The sequence below is a fragment of the Zalophus californianus genome, chromosome 3, assembly GCF_009762305.2.
Source record: "Zalophus californianus isolate mZalCal1 chromosome 3, mZalCal1.pri.v2, whole genome shotgun sequence".
Lineage (NCBI taxonomy): Eukaryota > Metazoa > Chordata > Mammalia > Carnivora > Otariidae > Zalophus > Zalophus californianus.
Window position 1 is genome coordinate 77,358,876 of NC_045597.1, and position 21,210 is coordinate 77,380,085.

A 21,210-nucleotide genomic window follows, 5' to 3' on the forward strand; every position below is an offset into this window, starting at 1 on the left:
CCTTGCCCTCCATCTTGGTCCTGCTGTCATCATACTCATGATATTACATCCCTTTATTGATTTCTATGACAAAATCCCACAAGAACCAAATATTTTGTGTAACATTTGAGATTTGCAGATGCTATGGAATGCCATACCAGTCTTCACCAGTTTGCTGACTGTACTCCCCCCTTGTTTCACTGAATTCCAAAGTCGATGCTCCCCGTACATGGCCCTCATGGCCACATGCAGACCTGGGAAGCTTTGTCCAGTTACTTGCATCTCCTCAGAAAACAATCATGACTACCTGGTCTTGCTTTTCCCAGGAACCCTGGAATCTTGATGAATAAAATTCTACCTGTACTACAGACAGGGACTCGGAAAATGTCACCTGGACTACCTATTTCATCCTCATAGTAACAATTTGAAGTGAATACTAGTTGCCTGCTTAAGGTTGAGTGGTGGGGGCAATATAAGAGGTCGGTGCATGGCCATAGAAATTTGAAAACAATGACAAAAGTCATTCTGCTTTTTATTATCACATACATTGGCACTTCTAAACTATCTCAGCAGCAAAAATAAAGTACACCTTCTGGGGCCAACCATTCCCCCTTCCCTGTTGTTGACAAGTCATAGGTAGGTACTTTTACTAACCCAGTTACACAGATGGGGAAACTGAGGCTTACACAGGATATTATTGCCCTCCAGGTCTTACAGATTATAAGGGAAAGTATTGGTATTTGTACCATGTATAGCTTACTCCAAAGTTCTTAACAAATATGCTATTGTGCTTACTTTTTGATAACAATCTTTAGTAGTTTGGCTTTTCTCTACCCCTTAATGAAGTGCCATTGAGACATTATCAGTGAAAAGCATTACAATCTGATCACACCTCTAATGAATTTTCACAGTCAATGATATTGCATCTGTATAATTCCCTAGGAAAGCTAGTTTCAACTCATTATTGTCAAGGACTATTGACCAATTAGTGCCAATTCAATCTAAATGTGTAACAGAGAAACTCAGGCCTTCCTGAACTCATAATGAACTCTGTGTGGCTCTTGCTAATAGCAAGACATCACTGGTCTCTACAAGAAGAAGCCAAGTTTGAAATCTGAACAGACTTAAAATATAGCAGCTGTCTATATTTTAAGAGAAAGCAAGCTATTTGCCAAATACCAGTCCATAATCTTCATGTTTCTGAAAGCAAAACATTCATTCCATTTTGAATGATCCACAAAGTTTTCTACAAATAAAACAGGAGCATCTTAGAAAGAGAAACTTACTTATATGTTATATGCCAAAAATTAAATCACATGAGATTGATTTTGTTTCATAGTGGTGGCACTAAGTATGACTTTAATAAATTCTTGTCACTTAAGTTTTGCAAAACATAGACATTAACTGCTTAAATAAAACATTTCTTTCATGAATTTCACTAATAGTTGTCAGCTTTATTACCCATTAAGAATCATTAGGATGGTATAAGGGAAAGGCCCAGTTTTATTGTTCTGCATGTGGCTGTCCAATTTTCCCAACACCATTTGTTGAAGAGACTGTCTTTTTTCCACTGGACATTCTTTCCTGCTTTGTCGAAGATTAGTTGACCATAGAGTTGAGGGTCCATTTCTGGGCTCTCGATTCTGTTCCATTGATCTATGTGTCTGTTTTTGTGCCAGTACCATACTGTCTTGATGATGACAGCTTTGTAATAGAACTTGAAGTCCGGAATTGTGATGCCACCAACTTTGCTTTTCTTTTTCAACATTCCTCTGGCTATTCTGGGTCTTTTCTGGTTCCATACAAATTTTAGGATTATTTGTTCCATTTCTTTGAAAAAAAAAAGATAATAGGAAGGGAAAAATGAAGGGGAGGAATCATAGGGGGAGACGAACCATGAGAGACTATGGACTCTGAAAAACAAACTGAGGGTTCTAGAGGGGAGGGGGGGTAGGGGGATGGGTTAGCCTGGTGATGGGTATTAAAGAGGGCATGTTCTGCGTGGAGCACTGGGTGTTATATGCAAAAAAATGAATCATGGAACACTACATCAAAAACTAATGATGTAATGTATGGTGATTAACATAACATAATAAAATAAAATTAAAAAAAGAATCATTAGGATGACTGTCTTAATTGTTTATCTAATTCTTTATTCTATTGTGTTTCCACCTATGTCATAACATGGATGACTATTTTGCAGTAGAAAGTGCAAGAACTTTTGATTTCTAGAGACTTAATCCAAATCATCCCCTTGTACATGAACAAAGATAGGTAACTATGTTCATCTATCAGTTGAATGAAAGGACGATGGAAGTCACAGAAAGAAATATTATGAAAATTAAATATGATTTCAACACATTCAGTGTCTTAGATTTACCCCTGTATCAGTGTCCTAGGGCTCCTGTGACCAAGTACCACAAGCTGAGCTTCTTAAACAACGGGAATTTTATTTTCTCTCAGTTCTGGAGTCTAGATAAGGCATCGGCAGGGCGGTGCTCCCTCTGACGGCTCTAGGGATGGGTCCTTCCTTGCCCCTACCCAGCCTCTGGTGGCTCCTGGCAATCCTTGACATTCTTTGGCTTGTAGCTGCATCATCCTGCTCTCTGCCTCTGTCTTCACCTGGCATTCTTCCCTGTGTGTTTGTGTCTCTGTGTCTTCTCTTAAGAGGATACCAGTCATTGGATTTAGGACTCAGTCTAATCCATTATAACTTAATCTTAACTAATTCCATTGGCAAAGATACTGCTTCCAAATTAGGTCACATTCTGAGGTTCTGGGTGCATGTGTATCTTATGGGAAGACAACTACTGAACACACTCCACCTATCTAAATTCTTATTCTATTGTGTTTCCATCTATGTCATAACATGGGGGACTACTTTGCTGTGGAAAGTATAAGAACTTCAAGTGATAGAAACCTGGATTCAAACTCCCCCCTTGTATAGGAACAAAGGCAGGTGTAAATATTTCTCTATCTGTAAATTAAAGGGAAGTAAGATGTAATTTATAAAAGTGTTATTAAAATTAAATATGGTACTCTGAAATCATGTGTGGTACTTGCTAGGTACTTCATAAATATTATTTTTTCATATTAACATTTAGAATTAGAATATTCTGCATTAAAATATTTATTAGAATGCTAAGTAATTAATAGACAGCCATAATCTTTGACAAACTTATGCCCTATGTAAATAATGACTATTTAGAAATGACACTGTTAAGAAGTCCTTCCTTATACAAAAAGCCACCTTTAATTATATGAACTATTACTAACTTTTCTGCCACAAAGGTTTTTATTGAGGAATTAAAACTCTGTAGTAATTTTTCTCTCATTAAATAATTAAAATTATAATCAATTATGTAACATTTCAAATGAAAACAACATTATATATCAGACAGAGACTTATGTAACAACTGGACTTGACAAATCTGGTTTAACATCTGTCTACATATGTTTTAATTCTTTTGTTTCAAGTTAGGAAAATAAAGCTTTACATGTGCAATTTAACACCACATTCCCATCAGCTCCCTTTCCTTCCATTTCTTAGTAACCAATAAAATGAAGAGGATGCTGTGTAGGTCACCAAGTCACAGTACTCCAGGGGTGATAGTAACCATACGCTATAATGTGTATAAAATTTATGTAGTCTATGTGTATTCTTTTAAAACAGAAATTGCTTTTAAAATGTATATTAATAGTTTTATATGTATGCTTTTCAAGTTTTTTTACTTCAAGTTAATTTGGACCTGTTATTTCAACAGCTTCACTGGTCTCCCCTGCAGGAAAGCCACATTGACTTGTCAGTTCCCTACTGAGGGACAATTGGATTGTTCCTTTTCCTCCTGCTCTTACAGCCAATTCTGTAGTGAACATCCTAATACTTTCTCTATTTCAATAAGTGTAGTTGTTTCGAGAACTACAATTGTTGCATTATTGGATAGTCACATCTTTAACTTTATGGATATTACTAAATATCTTCCCAAATTAGATGTCCCAATTTATATACTCACTAGAATTATATGGCAATTCCCATTTCCAAAAACATTCTTGTCAACATTTGGTATTCTCAAACTGGCTTTATCAATCAGATGATTATAAAGTAGTAGTAGCCTTTGATCATCACAGGGGTTGAACATCTTTTCATATATTTATTGACAACTTAGTTTTCATGTTCTGTGGATTACCAGTTGTATCCTTTGAAAATATGTATAATTTGGGTTATATTTTCTTGCCCTTATTTGTATGAGGCTTAAATATATGTGTCCTGTATAATATTTCTGTGTTGGTTCTCTGTTTTGCAAATATCTTTTTCCAGTCTGTGGGACATCTTTTCTGGTTTCCACCATAGTTTATGAGTCTTGATGTCTTATGGGCAAGTATCTTCTTATTTGGATTTTTCCTTTCAGCACTGACCTACTCTCTATTTTTCCTTGGAGACTAGAAGCCTATCCTTGTAAGAAACTGCTCGATGCTGAAATGGACAGATCATCTAAGCAAGAGATCAACAAGGAAATAAAGACTTTAAATGACACACTGGACCAAATGGACCTCACAGATATATTCAGAACATTCCATCCCAAAACAACAGAATACACATTCTTCTCTAGTGCCCACGGAACATTCTCCAGAACTGATCACATCCTAGGTCACAAATCAGGTCTCAACTGGTACCAAAAGATTGAGATCATTCCCTGCATATTTTCAGGTGACAATGCTTTGAAGCTAGAACTCAATCACAAGAGGAAAGTCAAAAAGAACTCAAATACATGGAGGCTAAAGAGCATCCTACTAAAGAATGAATGGGTCAACCAGGAAATTAAAGAAGAATTTAAAAAATTCATGGAAACCAATGAAAATGAAAACACAACTGTTCAAAATCTTTGGGATACAGCAAAGGTGGTCCTAAGAGGAAAGTATATAGAATACAAGCCTTCCTCAAGAAACAAGAAAGGTCTCAAATACATAACCTAACCCTACACTTAAAGGAGCTGGAGAAAGAACAGCAAATAAATCATAAACCCAGCAGGAGAAGAGAAATAATAAAAATCAGAGCAGAAATCAATGAAATAGAAACCAAAAGACCAGTAGAACAGATCAACGAAACTAGGAACTGGTTCTTTGAAGGAATTAACAAGATTGATAAAGCCCTGGCCAGACTCATCAAAAAGAAAAGAGAAATGACCCAAATCAACAAAATCATGAATGAAAGAGGAGAGATCACAACCAACACGAAAGAAATACAAACAATGATAAGAACATATTATGAGTAACTATATGCCAGCAAATTAGATAACCTGGAAGAAATGGATGCATTCCTAAAGATGTATCAACTACCAAAACTGAACCAGGAAGAAATAGAAAACCTGAACAGACCTATAACCACTGAGGAAATTGAAGCAGTCATCAAAAATCTCCCAACAAACAAAAGCCCAGGGCCAGATGGCTTTCCAGGGGAATTCTACCAAACATTTAAAGAAGAATTAATACCTATTCTTCTGAAACTGTTCCAAAAAATAGAAATGGAAGGAAAACTTCCAAACTCATTTTATGAGGCCACCATTACCTTGATCCCCAAATCGGACAAAGACCCCATCAAAAAGGAGAATTACAGACCAATATCCTTGATGAACATGGATGCGAAAATTCTCACCAAAATACTAGCCAATAGGATCCAACAGTACTTTCAAAGGATTATTCACCATGACCAAGTGGGCTTTATCCCTGGCCTGCAAGTTTGGTTCAACATCCACAAATCAATCAATGTGATACAATACATTAATAAAAGAAAGAACAAGAACCATATCATCCTCTCAAGAGATGCAGAAAAAGCATTTGGCAAATTAGAGCATCCTTTCTTGATCAAAACTCTTCAGAGTATAGGGATAGAGGGTACATACCTCAAGATCATAAAAGCCATCTATGAAAAATCCACAGCGAATATCATTCTCAATGGGGAAAAAACTGAGAACTTTCCCCTAAGGTCAGGAACACGGCAGGGATGTCCCCTATCACCACTGTTATTCAACATAGTATTAGAAGTCCTAGCCACAGCAATCAGACAACAAAAATAAATCAAAGGCATCCAAATCGGTAAAGAAGTCAAACTCTCACTCTTTGCCGATGATATGATACTTTATGTGGAAAACCCAAAGACTCTACCCCAAAACTGCTAGAACTCATACAGGAATTCAGTCAAGTGGCAGGATCTAAAATCAATGCACAGAAATCAGTGGCACTCCTATACACCAACAACAAGACAGAAGAAAGAGAAATTAAGGAGTTGATCCCATTTACAATTACACCCAAAACCATAAGATACCTAGGAATAAATCTAACCAAAGAGGCAAAGGATCTGTACTCAGAAAACTATAAAAGACTCATGAAAGAAATTGAGGAAGACACAAAGAAATGGAAAAATGTTCCATGCTCATGGATTGGAAGAAGAAATATTGTGAAGATGTCAATGCTACCTAGAGCAATCTACACATTCAATGCAATTCCTGTCAAAATACCATCCACTTTTTTTCAAAGAAATGGAACAAATAATCCAAAAATTTGTATGGAACCAGAAAAGACCCCAAATAGCCAGAGAAATGTTGGAAAAGAAAAGCAAAGCTGGTGGCATCACAATTCCGGACTTCCAGCTCTATTACAAAGCTGTCATCATCAAGACAGTATGGTCCTGGCACAAAAACAGACACATAGATCAATGGAACAGAATAGAGAGCCCAGAAATGGACCCTCAACTCTATGGTCAACTAATCTTCAACTGGGTGGGGATGAAAGCCCAGTGCAGCCATCTGATTAGATTGAGCTGAGTAGTGCACCCTTTTTACTCATGTTTTGAGGTGATCTGGTTCTCACTTAATCTGGTTTCCAAACTCTGACTTCTGTTAAGTTTCTTACTGATCCTTTATTTCTCCTGGACTTTTCTTAAAAGCAAATGAGTTTCAGCACCTTCCCAAATTTGAGCTTAATTTTAAGTCTTTGCACAGCTTGAGGGTGGGGGATAGCTAATGGGAAGTGGTCAGTTGCATAGATGATGTGTAATTGGTCAACACAGATAATCTCTAAATGACTGAGGATTTAAAGCAAATCATTTCTGGGGCGCCTGGGTGGCTCAGTTGGTTAAGCAGCTGCCTTCGGCTCAGGTCGTGATCCCAGGGTCCTGGGATCGAGCCCCATATCGGGCTCCCTGCTCGGCGGGGAGCCTGCTTCTCCCTCTCCCACTCCCCCTGCTTGTGTTCCCTCTCTCACTGTGTCTCTCTCTGTCAAATAAATAAATAAAATCTTTAAAAAAAAAAAAAGCAAATTATTTCTGTCCATGTAACTGAAAGGAAATAAAACTTAATTAAACACAGTCCTACAGTTAACTCTGCCTGCAACAGAATGAGGCACTTGCCTTGCTTCCTTTTCTCCTGGCTACATTAAATAACTTTGTTCTTAAAATAGACCAATTATCCCCCAAAGGATGCTAAATTAAAAACAAACGATTCTTTGCTGTTTTAATTATCCTGGAACTTGTATTTTGAGGAATAATCCTTCATGCATTTAGTCTCATCCACATTGAATTCTTGGTCAGAAGTGATAATAGAATATTTTGCAAGAAAAAAGCTGGGAAGTAATAGAGTTTAATCTTATTGTTTTGGCCTATTTGTAATGTTTTCAAATATAGAGTTCATGGATATTTATTAATGTCTGTTTTATTGTCTGGTAATTCCTGCTGTTGTTCACATCAAGAGATGAAGAAAATGAAAGAATCTGGAGGTAGCATGTTACTGTTTCACCTTGTATTGGAGCACCTAACAAAAATTAATGAATAGTGTGGTTTATTCAATTTCATTGCGGTCTAAAGCATTATTTTCATTAGAGTGTCCTTTTCGATCTTTGAAATGTGATAAATTCTCTCATAATGTGTCACTAGAACTTCTAAAGATTTTGAAATATTTTCCTGTGCCTCATATCTGTTTATATAAGTGACAATCACATGGCCTAATTTGAATTAACTTCTGAAAAAGAATCAATAACCAGAAAATGCAATAGATTGATTTGACTGATTAACTAATTAATTTAATGATTTAACTATTCTCTTATTCATTCAGCAAGCACTCATTGAACTACTAATATAATACCTGGTATTTGCTACATACAGGGCAACTGAAAATAAAAAGACAGTAGCCAGGTTGATTAGGCACATATGTATCTCCCACTATACAAATCTATTAAATTACACGGTTTTGACTGAAAGAGTTTACATGGCTATAGATATTTATATTTGATTACTGAATGACATTTAGGGGTGAGACATGCTTGCACAATAACAGAGATTGCTAAAAAATTATTTTATTTGCCCCAGTGTGCAACTATATACTTTAATTACATTACAACAAACTTTGCTCCTATACATTTATTTTTATTAGAGTGAAGAACAAATTTATAATTAATGGAGCCCAGGTTTTTAGATTGTACTTTTAGCTTGGTGGCTCTGATGGATTGACTTTTCCCATAGAAACACCCATGAAGTCAGGTAAAGGATGGAGAGATGTTCAATAGCACTGGGAACATCAATTGGTACTTTTCTAATCTTTTAAGAGAATGATGACTTTTTTAGGTCTATTCAAACTAAACAAACAAACAAAAAATCAAAGTTTTGTGACTTGTCTTAGGCCACAAAGACAGTAAGAAGAACAGCAAGGAGATGAATAGGGAAAGACTTTTATCTGCTCACTCTCTATTCCCCTAGGAGAGACAGAGGACTTGTATCAACCCCAAATCCTGCAGTTAACATTGTATGTGGATGATGTATTGGAGGTAGATAATTCCCCCTCTCTGCTTTCTTGTCACTTCTTTTTACTCTGAATCAGTACAGGGCAACTCCCAGGAATGCAACACATCCAAGTATCAAACAAGGCAAATAGTAACACCATGTATCCTGAGAAGCACAATGGAAATGAAGTGTGAATGACCATAGGAGGAATGTTGGTTGCAGAATACAATGAGGGGTATAGTTTCATTCACTAGTTCTACTCAGACTCTCTTAAATTACTTAGAAAGAAATTTACCTTTTACCATTCAATTAGTCAGGCAATAGAAAGGTAGAAAACCCTATCATAGTAGTAGAGCTACATTAAAGAAATGCCAGAAAGATATCAAAGATTTATTTAGAGGTTGTAGGCACAACTTGTCCTTTAGCAGAAGTGAAGCTGGGAGGGGCTTCTGCTTTCCATAATGGTACCATATAAAATTCAGAATACCTAGCCTGTTGAGAAAAGCAGATGAGCTGAGAGTGGGGGTGGGGGGTTGGGAGGACCTGTTTGAAGGCACAAGAGAGCTAAGCATATATTGAAAAACTACCTGCCAAAATTTGAGAGAGGACAGAAATTCAGAAAAGGGATCCCTGTTTCTCTGGGGTTATTTGCTGATTGCCCCCAATTAAAGAAATGTATGGATGAAATACTGACAGTGCTTTAGACAACTTTCAGGGCTGGGGTGCAAGGCTGATATTAGAAGCCTGAGTCCACCAATATGATAATGGGGGACATTGGTGAAAACTCAAGGCTTTTGAATGGAGATGCTGGGAGTTGCACCTTACAAATAAGAGCAAGAGGGTAAAGTAGACCTCACAGAGGCTGCACCCCTGCTTCACATGGTCACGTCTGATAAGGGATCCTACATTGCTGGAACTCCAGTCCCTGGAAGAGGCACATGTAAATCATCTCTGGGAATTGTAAACTCTAAAAAGTAGAATCCCAATTCTACTTTTAAATTTGAAAAATAAAATAAATTAAGAACTCAGTTTACTGTGAAAACCTGTTTAGACAGATGAGAAAGGTAGATAGGTTGATAATTGATATAGATGATAACTAGCTAGCTAGAGAAATACCTGAGACAGAGTAAATGACATGTAGAATACAATGAGGAAGTCCAAAAGATGTCAAAGGAGTGAAATAGAAGCAATATTTGAAGTTATTGTGTCTGAGAATTTTATAAAACCAGAGGACAATCAATCATGGCTTAAAAAAGACCTACAAACAGTTTTCGTATGATAAATACAAAGTGAGTATGAGTCACATCTTGGTACATCATAATCATACTCCAGGAAAGCAAAAAGAAAATGTCAAACTCAAGAAAACATACATTTTCAATGTAACAAGATTTTTAGATCTACACCTGATATTTTGGTAACAGCTTTATTGAAATACATTCACATACCATATAATTTACCATTTAAAGCGTGTAATTCAATGCTTTTAAAATTTATATTCACAGGGTTGTCAACCATCAACCAAACTTTCGAATATTTTCATCACTCCAAAAAACAAACTTCATAGCCTTCAGCGTCAGTCCCAATCCTTCTTCCCCACTCCAGTCCTATGCAACCACTTTCTGTCTCTGTATGTTCCTATTCTGGAAATTTCATATAAATGGAATCATATAACATGTGTTCTTCTCCTACTGGCTTCTTTCACTTAGCAAAATGTTTAAAAAATTCATCCACATTGTCGCATGTATCATTATTTAACTTATTTTTGTGACCCAGTAATATTCCATTGTATGTATATGCAGGCATACCTTAAAGATATTGTGGGTTTTGTTCCAGACCATTGCAATAAAGCAAATATCACAATGAAGTGTCAGATCATTTTTTAAAATTTCCCAGTGCATATAAAAGTTATTTTTATATCACTATGCAGTCTATTAAGTGGTAATAACATCAAAAACAATAGTAAAAAAATAATGTGCATACCTTAAATATAAAACACTTCATTTTTAAAAAATGCTAACCATCATTGGAGCTTTCTGTGACTTGTAATCTTTTTTGCTGGTGGAAGGTCTTGCCCCCATGTTGATGGCTGCTGACTGACCAGGGTGGTGGCTGCTAAATGCTGGGGTGGCTGCAGCATTTTTTTAAAACAAGACAACAGTGGAGTTTGTTGCATCCAGTGACTCTTCCTTTTATGAATGATTCTTATGTACTATGCAGTGCTCTTTGATAGCATTTTACAGTAGAACTTTTTTTAAAATTGGAGTCCATCCTCTAACCCTGCCACTGATTTATCAACTAAGTTGATGTAATATTTTAAATTCTTCATTATCGTTTCAACAATCTTCACAGCATCTCCACCAGGAACAGATTCCATCTCAAGAAACCACTTTTTTGCTCATCCAAGAGAAGCAGCTCTTCAACCGTTCAATTGCAGCAATGTGGTCCCATCAACTTACCCCACTTCTAACTCCAGTTCTCTTACTGTTTCCACCACCTCTGACCATCTCTACTGGTGCCCTGAACCCCTCCAAGTCCTTCGTGAGTGTGGGAACCAACTTCTTCCAAACTCCTATGAATGTGGATATTTTGACCTCTTCCCATGAATCACAAATGTTATTAATGGCATCTAGAATGGTGAATCCTTTCCAAAAGGTTTTCTATTGACTTTGCCCAGATCCATCAGAGGAATCATTTTCTATGGCAGCTAGAGCCTTTCAAAAATGTATTTCTAAAGAATAAGACTTGAGAGCCAAGATGCCCATCGACAGATGAATGGATAAAGAAGATGTGGTATATATACACGATGGAATATTATGCAGCCATCAAAAGGAATGAGATCTTGCCATTTGCAACGACGTGGATGGAACTGGAGGGTGTTATGCTGAGTGAAATAAGTCAATCAGAGAAAGACATGTATCACATGACCTCACTGATATGAGGAATTCTTAATCTCAGGAAACAAACTGAGTGTTACTGGAGTGGTTGGGGGTGGGAGGGATGGGGTGGCTGGGTGATAGACATTGGGGAGGGTATGTGCTACGGTGAGTGCTGTGAATTGTGCAAGACTGTTGAATCACAGATCTGTACTTCTGAAACAAATAATGCAACATATTTTAAGAAAAAAGAAAAAGAAGAAGATAACAGGAGAGGAAGAAAAGGGGAGTATGTCAGAGGAGGAGACGAATCATGAGAGATGATGGACTCTGAAAAACAAACTGAGGGTTCTAGAGGGGAGGGGGTAAGGGGATGGGTTAGCCTGGTGATGGGTATTGAGGAGGGCACGTTCTGCATGGAGCACTGGGTGTTATGAACAAACAATGAATCATGGAATACTGCACCAAAAACTAATGATGTAATATATGGTGATTAACATAACAATAAAAAAATTAAAAAAAAAAAGAATACGACTTGAAAGTTGAAATGACTCCTTGATTCATGGGCTGCAGAATGAATGTTGTGTCAACAGGCATGAAAACAACATTCATCTTGTTGTTCATTTCCATCAGAGCTCTTGGGTGACCAGTTGCATTGTCAATGAGCAGCAATATTTTGAAAGGAACCCTTTTTTTCTCAGCACTAGGTCCCAACAGTGGGTTTAAAATATTTAGTAAACCATGTTATAAGCAGATGCTGTCACCCAGGCTTTGTTGAATAGATAGAGCATAATTCTTAAGGACCTAAGTAAGGGTTGAGCATTGGCTTCCCTTAGTCACCAACTGCATTAGCCCCTAACAAGACAGTCAACCTGTCTTTTGATGTTTTGAAGCCAGACATTGACTTCTCTCTAGCTATGAAAGTCCTAGATGGCATTTTCTTCCAATAGAAGCCTGTTTCATCTACGTTGAAAATCTGTTAATGTAACCACCCTCATGAATTATCTTAGCTCGACCTTCTGGATAACTTGCTGCAGCTTCTCCACAGCACTTTTGCTTCACCTTGCACAATTACGTTATAGAGATGGTTTCTTTCCTTAAACCTCAAGAACCAACCTCTGCCAGCTTAACAATTTCCTTCTTCAGCTTCCTCACCTCTCTCAGTCTTTGCAGAATTAAAGAGAGTTAGGGCCTTGCTCTGGATTAGGCTTTGGCTTAAGGGAATTCTGTGGCTGGTTTGATCTTCTGTCCAGACCACTTAAACTTTCTCCATATCAGCAATAAGGTTGTTTTGCTTTCTTATCATTCATGTGTTCACTGGATTAGAACTTTTAATTTCCTTCAAGAATTTTTCCTTTGTATTCATAACTTGGCTAATGTTTGGTGCAAGAAGCCTCACTTTTGGCCTGTGTTGGCTTTTGACATGCCTTCTTCACTAAGTTTGATCATTTATATCTTTCTAAAAAAAGATTTTTATTTATTTATTAGAGAGAGAGGAGAGAGAGAGAGAGAGAATGAGCAGTGGGGAAGGGCAGAGGGAGTGGGAGAAGCAGGCTTCCTGCTCAGCCGGGAGCCCAATGCTGGACTCAACCCCAGGACCCTGGGATCATGACCTGAGCCAAAGGCAGATGCTTAAACAACTGAGCCACCCAGGTGCCCCAATCATTCCTATCTTTTGATTTAAAGTAAGAAACATGTGACTTTTCCTTTCACTTGAACACTTAGAAGCCATCGTAGGGTTATTCATTGGCTTAATGCCAATATTGTTGTGTCTCAGGGAATAGGGAGGATGAAGGAAAGGGAAAGAGATGGGGGGACAGCCAGTCGGTGGAACAGTTAGAACACACACATTTATTGATGAAATTTATCATCTTATAAGGGCACAGCTTGTGGCACCCCAAAACAATTCCAATAGTAGCAATAAATATCACTGATCATAGGGCATCATAACAAATATGATAATAATGAAAAAGTTGGAAATATTGCAAACAGTACCAAAACCTGACACAGAGACATGAAGTAAGCACATGCTATTGGAAAAATGGTAGCAGTAGACTTGCTTGAGACAGGGTTGCCACAAACCTTCAATATGTAAGAAACTCAATACCTGCAAAGTACAATAAAGTGAAGTACAGTAACTTGAGGTATGCCTCCTTGTGCCACATTTTGTTTATCCATTCATTAGTTGATGGCCATTTGGGTTGTTTCCATGTTCTGGCTATTACGATCAACACTGTTCTGAAACTGCAAATGTGAATATGAAATTGTTTACAAAGATTTGGGTGGACATATGTTTATCTTGGGTAGGTCCTTGAGAGTGGAATTGCTGGGTCAATGGTAACTGTATGTTTAATGTTTGGAAGAATTGCCAGACTATTTCCATAGCAGCTGCACCACTTACCTTCTCACCAGCAGTGCATGAGGATTTCTCTACATCTTCACCAGTAGCCAATACTTGACATTATCTGTTTGATGTTTATGTGTGTCTGTTTGATTTTATTGCCATCCTAGAAAATATGAAGCAGGTTGTGAAATGCTGTCATCTTAACAAAGCTAATTAAGTCAGAAGTCAATGGAATGATAGATTTAAAGAAAATAACTGCCAACCTAGAAGTCTTTGCTTCGTGAAAAAGTACTTCAAAATTAATTTGAAACAAAGAGAAAATTTAAAAATTGATAGCAATAATGATCAGCACATCTCTACTAGGAGAACTAAATCCTGTTCTTCAGGCAGAAGGGAAATGTTCCCAGATGAAAACTCATATGTGCATGAATCTCTAAATTCCATACTGGAAGTCAGCTGATCCCAAAACTTTCTTTCCTTTGCACCTAATAGAACAAGAACACCCTATTTTCTTCAAATGGAAAAGATTCTTCATTTTCCCCCCTTGTTTGGAAGTAATACATTCAGCTTTTTTTCAGATATATTTTAGTGGTAGTTATATTCAGAAGCTTGGATTGTCACACTACTGGATGTTTACCCAAAGAATATGAAAAAAATAACTCAAAAGAATACATGAACCCCCATGTTTCTTGCAACAATATTTACAATATCACAATATGGAAGCAACCCAAGTGTCTGTTGATAAATTGATAAATGAGATGATAGATGTGTATACACACACACACACACACACACACACACACACACACACACACACAAGAATATTAGTCAGCCATAAAAAAGAATGAAATTTTGCCATTTACAGCCATATGAATGGAGCTAGAGAGTATTATCCTAAGTGAAATCAGTCAGAGAAAGACAATACCATATGATGTCACTCTTATGTGGAATTTAAGAAACAAACATAAATAAATAAAGGAGAAAAAGAGACAAACCAAAATACAGACTCTTCACAATAGAGAACAAACTGATGGTTACCAGAGGGGAGGTGGATGGAGGGATGAGTGAAATAGATGAAAGGGATTAAGAATACACTTTTCTTGATGAGCACTGAGTAATATATAGAATTACTGAATCACTCTATTGTACACCTGAAACTAATATAACACTGTATGTTAACTCTACTGGAATTAAAATAAAAAAGAAAAAAAGAAGAAAAGAAAACAAAAAAAGCTTGGATTGTACCTGTTGACAATGGGGAATTATTTCTAAAGACAATTCTGAATGCATTGTGGATTGCCGGGGAGTAAGAGAAGATACAGGGAGACCAATTAAGTCATTAGACATGTGGGAGGGGTTGTCACCAGATGAGAGGTGACATGGTCACTGTTAAGAGATGGGGACAATTGGATAGGACTGGGACATAAAGGGTTGGCAGGTTGGATGTGGGGGATAAGAATGAGGAAGGAGATAAGGAAACATGAAAGGAAATACTAGTCAGAAAGAAAGAGAACATAATAGAATAATTGTTTTCTAGGGAAGGAAATCAGTTCATGTTTGAAGATGTAGAATTTGAGTTGCCTGTGGAAATCCCATGACTGGGTAAGTAGGTTTAGAGTTCAGGGGGAAGACAGATTTGTCGTTCCTGAGCATATTAGTTTATAGTGACAGCCTTGCAAACAGATGAACTCTCCATGGGGGCTCTGCCCAGAAGAGTCTTGACAATCAGGGGCACATTCAGAATCACATTAGCTTTCTTTCAAAGACTATGTCAAGGACACACCCCTTTTATGTTCTCATCCAGTTGGACTGTGATGAGACCTGTGATTCTCAAGTTCATCCTTGGTTGAATTTAACTATGTAGAGAGAAAAAAGAAGTCCTGAGGAACTTAAAATGTGGGGAGAGGAAAATGGAAGTTGCAAAGTCCAGAGAGAAAGGGTGTCCAGAACAGCTAAAAGAAAATCTCAGAGGAGGTGATGTTCCAGAAGCTGGGGAAGAGACCATTTCACAAAGGAGGTCAGACTGAAAAAATATGAACAGAATAAACAAGATAGCTGAATGACATTTTAGAAAAAAAATTCAGCTGATTTCAGTCTGCCTTTCAGACAGAACACAGACTGTGTGTGTATACATTTGTGCACATGCATGCATACACATGCACATGAAGAGGGAGGTATTAGGAAGAAGGAGTAGAAGCTGCAGAAGTGCAGACAAGTATAAGCATCTCTTACATAGACTACCCTGGAGGAGAAGCTTAGATTTTGTCCATCAATAAAAAAAAAGAAAGAAGAGAGAAAGAAAACCAATCAATAACTACATACAATCTCTATAAAGGAAGCCCTATGCAGATGTGCTAGAAATGAAAACATGTGGCATCATGTTATAGAGGACACAGAGAAGAGTAATAATATATGAGGTGACTTTTATAGGTCAAAAAATAAAGCCTCTAAAAGAGCACTGAGATTATGAGAAAAGAGAGGCAGGAGGAACATGGATGGGATAGAATGAAGGCATTGGGGCTTGGGTCAATGATGAGATAATTATTACTATCATTTTTTAATTTTTAGTTAACAGCTAAAACAAAGAAAACAAGTTGGGCATAAAAGAACTGTTTCAAATTCCACATCTCTTTGCCTAGTTTACCTAAAACATGTCAGTAAAAATGGTTCTGGGTAGTTGAGGAAGAAAGAAATGGGGCAGTGCATTGTAATGATCTCTTTCTGTTTGCAGCAGATGTTCGATGGGAAGCCCTGAATGGTTGCTGCTGGTTGTTATGCATGGCTCAGAACAGAACAGCTTGTGGGAGCTGTGAGCCCAGAAGCTGCAGCCTGAAAATAGGCTACAGTCATCAAATTTGTAGTGAGCATTGTGGAAAGGTGCTGCTCACAGTGCCGGGGGGTTGTGGATTAGGTGACTCTTCTATTTCTGACCTAGGAGCAAATTATGCTCTAAGTCATTTTACATAATCAAGATATGATACCACATGGATTACCTTTAGATGTACTTGTATAAAAGTGTTTTAGGATGCATGAGTACATCAGGAAGATATGGTTTTCACTGATTCATGTAGAATTTCTAAGGTGAAGACTAGTAATTTTTATTTAAAGGTTTTAAAGACAATGTTGACTAGAATTCATGCAGACAACACCAAAATCTATTATATGAATTATAGAAAACACCACCATTCTATGCTGATAACATTCTCACTATGCAATTATAACTAAAGAAAAGCATTATTTTAGCAAGTGAAAGATATGGGTTAGGGCAACACTATAGGATGAAAGTAAAAAAAAATCTTCAAAGTATTTCACACAGGAGCCCTTCATGGAATATATGAAGAAAACTAGAGTAGAGAAAAACACCAGAAAGAAAAGGAGTTCTTTGATTAGCATTAAAACATTATATACTTAATACGGATATGATGTTCAGAGAGTTCCTAAATGAATACATTTGCAAAAGTTTGCTGCAAAACTGTTATTGTTTTCAGATTAATAAATAACTACATTTGGACCAAATTAAAGGGATATGTTATGGATATGTCATTAAAAATGTGAAGGATTAGCTCTTAAAACTATTTCTTTCTTTGGGTAAAATAGAAAACTATAATATAATTTTCATAGTCAGTAAATAGTCAAATGGTTTATTTTTCATCCTGCTTCACAGGAAAAAGCCCTGACACTAGTTAGCGTTGAAGTAGCTTACGCATCTTCTAGATACTCTAGACAAGAGATCATTTCCTGTCATGAAATTACTCAGGAAATAAAATTTACTAGCACAGCAGTAAGTTTTGATGCGATGATCATATCTATGGTGATTACCTCTCCCATTTAGATAGTAATTTTTACCTTTCATTAAGTAACTTGTCATTTTTAACTCATTTTATTATAACAGTACACAGTAATATTCAGTAATATTACTGAAATTTGCAGTCTTTTGTTTCCAAGACAACAATATTTCACTAATATAATCTTTGTTTTTGTTTCCTCTGAGCACAATTATTTAACTTTCAAAACCTATTTTCCTTCACTCTTTCCCACTTTTCTTGTAATATTTTATTCTCCTGGCACAGTTCTCCATGCAGGGATACAATGGTGAACAGGACAGACAGGGCCTTTGTCCTCCTGCTGCTCACAGTCCATGGGGAAGTCTGGAAATAAAGAAATGTTACAATGCGATAAAGTTTAGAGCAAGAGAAACAACCAACCCTCTGCAAAGCTGCTATGCCCTTTGATGCTACAGCATTTCTGCTTGATCCATTGAGTCCTGATCCCCAAGGTAGCCTTGTCTCCTTCCCTTTTTCCCCCAAATCTTCATCAGGAATTTGGCTTCACCATCCTGTTTTCAGCACATTTAGAGTCTAGGTATTGATGTTCACACTAATGCCTCTCAGCTGCATCTGCCTTTTACACAAGAATTTGATTTTAACCATTTTTCATACAAAACAACTTCTCCAAATCTCTTTTTTTTCCCTTCTGTCGGATCTTTGAAAAGCTTTTTCTTGAAAGTCCTCTCTACCAACTTGTATCTTATGAATATTTTCTATGCCTTTATACAAAACTTTTTCAGTTTTCTTTTCAGACCTTCATGCCTGAAACTTAATTCTACATTGTGAATTTTCCATTGCAATTTGTACACTGGAAATATTTCTGTCACTTCAAAAGTAAGTATTGATCGCCCTTCTAATCCCCTTTTAACCTCACCTTGTTTGAAAGAAAGAATCATGTATTGAGCTAACAGCTTGTGCTCTGTGCTGAAAGTGGTCTTCATGTTTTCCTGTGGGGTATGAGGATGACTTAAGCAGGGTGGATAGATGTGCACAGTACTGTTTGTCACTTTTCCACTAGATGATAGACGATAACCTGGGACTGCACATTTACTCTAGTCCTTGACATTTACAGAGCTCTACAACCACCTTTGGCCTTTGTTCTTCTTTCTTTTTTTTCCTTCGTTCTTCTTACTTAATATGATGCTGTTGTTGTAATAGCACTGAAATTAGAAATATATTTCCCATAAGTAATTTAGTGTCCTTAACTGAACCCTAATCATATACGAGGCAATGAGATAGGCATGCATCTCTATTTTATAGATGAGAAAGTAGAAATTTGGGGAAATTAACATGAAAGTCAAAAAACTAATAAGGCAAAAAGTGGAGTCAACTCAAAACTAAGTCTGTTTGACTCTAAACTTCTAATGGGCACATGGCAAGATTGCATCATCTTTCTAAAACAGGTGGAGAAAAGGTCTGCAATACTAGACAAAGCATTTTCCAGAGGCCTGGCTCACTGCTTCTTCCTCTGCCTAGTGGGAAGGTTGCATAGTTAGAGGGACCTCCACAGTCAGTGTGGACTTGTCCCAGGGAGTCTTGAGCTGGACTAGCTGTCATACACAGATGGGGCGGGCAGAGTGGGATAAAAACCCATGTAAGGAGTTCCTGGTCTTAATATTTCCAATACTCTGCAAACTGCTATTTCATAGTAATAATGTGGATTAGGTGGCTAATAATTCACCTACCTTTCTGATGTGAATCTTCCTAAAGGAGGGTGATGGAATAAATTAATTTAAAAAGTAGATTGGGAAAAAATATCTGCTGTATAATACTCATCATACCCAGTTAATTAACTCAAGGTTCAAATTGAGGGTGGCACTTGAAAACATCTATATTGTATAATATAATTCTGTTAACAGAAAGGCCTATTCTATCTTTCTTAGCTTTGTATTAAGTATAGCAGAATCACGGTGCTTTGCACATTAAAAAGGGGATCAGTACTTATTTTTGAAGTGACAGAGATATTTCCAGTGTAGAAATTGCAATGGAAAATTCACAATGTAGAATTAAGTTTCAGGCATGAAGTTCTGAAAAGAAAACTGCAAAAGTTTTGTATAAAGCCCTTCATCTCCAATTAAAAGTTTTGTATAAGCCCTTCATCTCCAATTAAAAGTTTTGTATAAGCCCTTCATCTCCAATTAAAAGTTGAAATAGGTATCAAGTCTGATATCTCTGAGGGTGTACACAGTGTCTTAAACCACAGTAGCAAAACCAGAAAGAGTCTGTTGAATGATTATGAGTCTATTGTTTGGTTTTCTTTAGATCCAAAGCTTGAAAGTGAGCAACTCCTGTGGTCTAGGCATAGGGATGCCTTATATATTCATGGGTTTTTCTTGCAGGAACTCAACCATCTTCTCATGGTGAAAATGGAAGAAAAATCTCTTGTTCCTGGCAGGATGAGAAGGAAAAGTAACCATACTAAATAGATCTAGAGCATTCTCTATAATAAAGGCTTGCTTACTCTCCAAGGAAAAAGATTTTAGCAGAGATTTATCAGACCAGGTAGAAGGCGATTAGACAGCTCCAGCCCCCTCTAGCCTTGCTGTTTTACCTAGAAAGCTGAGAAACACTTTTGAAGGTCACAGTCCAGGGACTCAGGGCCATTAAAAGACTGAGATTTAATTAAAAGATAGGAAATGCTTCATCTCTGCCACGTCTTACCTCTGGATTAACAGGACTCCAGTATATTACAGTGGATTATGGTTTAAAGAGCTGTAAGACATAAACTCTACTTAAGTAGGAGTTTTTAGGAAAACCCCAAGACACTAAGGGAGAAAAAGGAAACAAGAATGCTAGAGGACACTGAAGCCTCTGGCACCTGCAGCTAGAGCAGACAGTAAACACACCCCACTTCCTAGCCAAATTAACATAAAATCTCACAGTAAAGTCCTGTTTGCCTTGTTTCCTTCTTTCTGATACATCATGTCTATCTTTCAACAAAAAAAATTGCAAAGTATGCTAAAAGACAAAAATAAAAATGAAAGAACCCCCAAAAGACAAGAAACACACTCTGAAAAGACAAAGCACACATCAAAACGAGACTCAGGTGTGACACAACTTTTGAAATAATCAGTGAGGGAATTTAAGTTAACTCTGATTAATATCCTAATTGTTCCAATGGAAAAAGTGGGTGACACACAAGGATAGATGGGCAATGTAAGCAGAGAGACAAACACTATTAGAAAGAATCCAAAGGAAATACTAGAAATCATAAACACTGAAAAAGAGAAGAATACCTGTGATTGAATACAGTCAAGGAAATAATCAGTAAATTTGAAAACATTTCAATAGATTACTAAACCAAAATGCAAAGACCAAAAAAAAAAAAGAAAGAATATCCAAGAATTATGGGACAATTACAAAAGAAGAAATATAAGCATTATTGGAATATCAGAAAAGAAATAAAGAAATAAAGGA

General features: G+C 37.0%; 1 pseudogene; it reads right to left on the reverse strand.

Moving 5' to 3' along the window:
* The window catches only part of LOC113920421, a 53,438-nt pseudogene extending 42,185 nt beyond the window's left edge, over positions 1–11,253 (reverse strand).
* Positions 11,254–21,210: the final 9,957 nt, after the last annotated feature.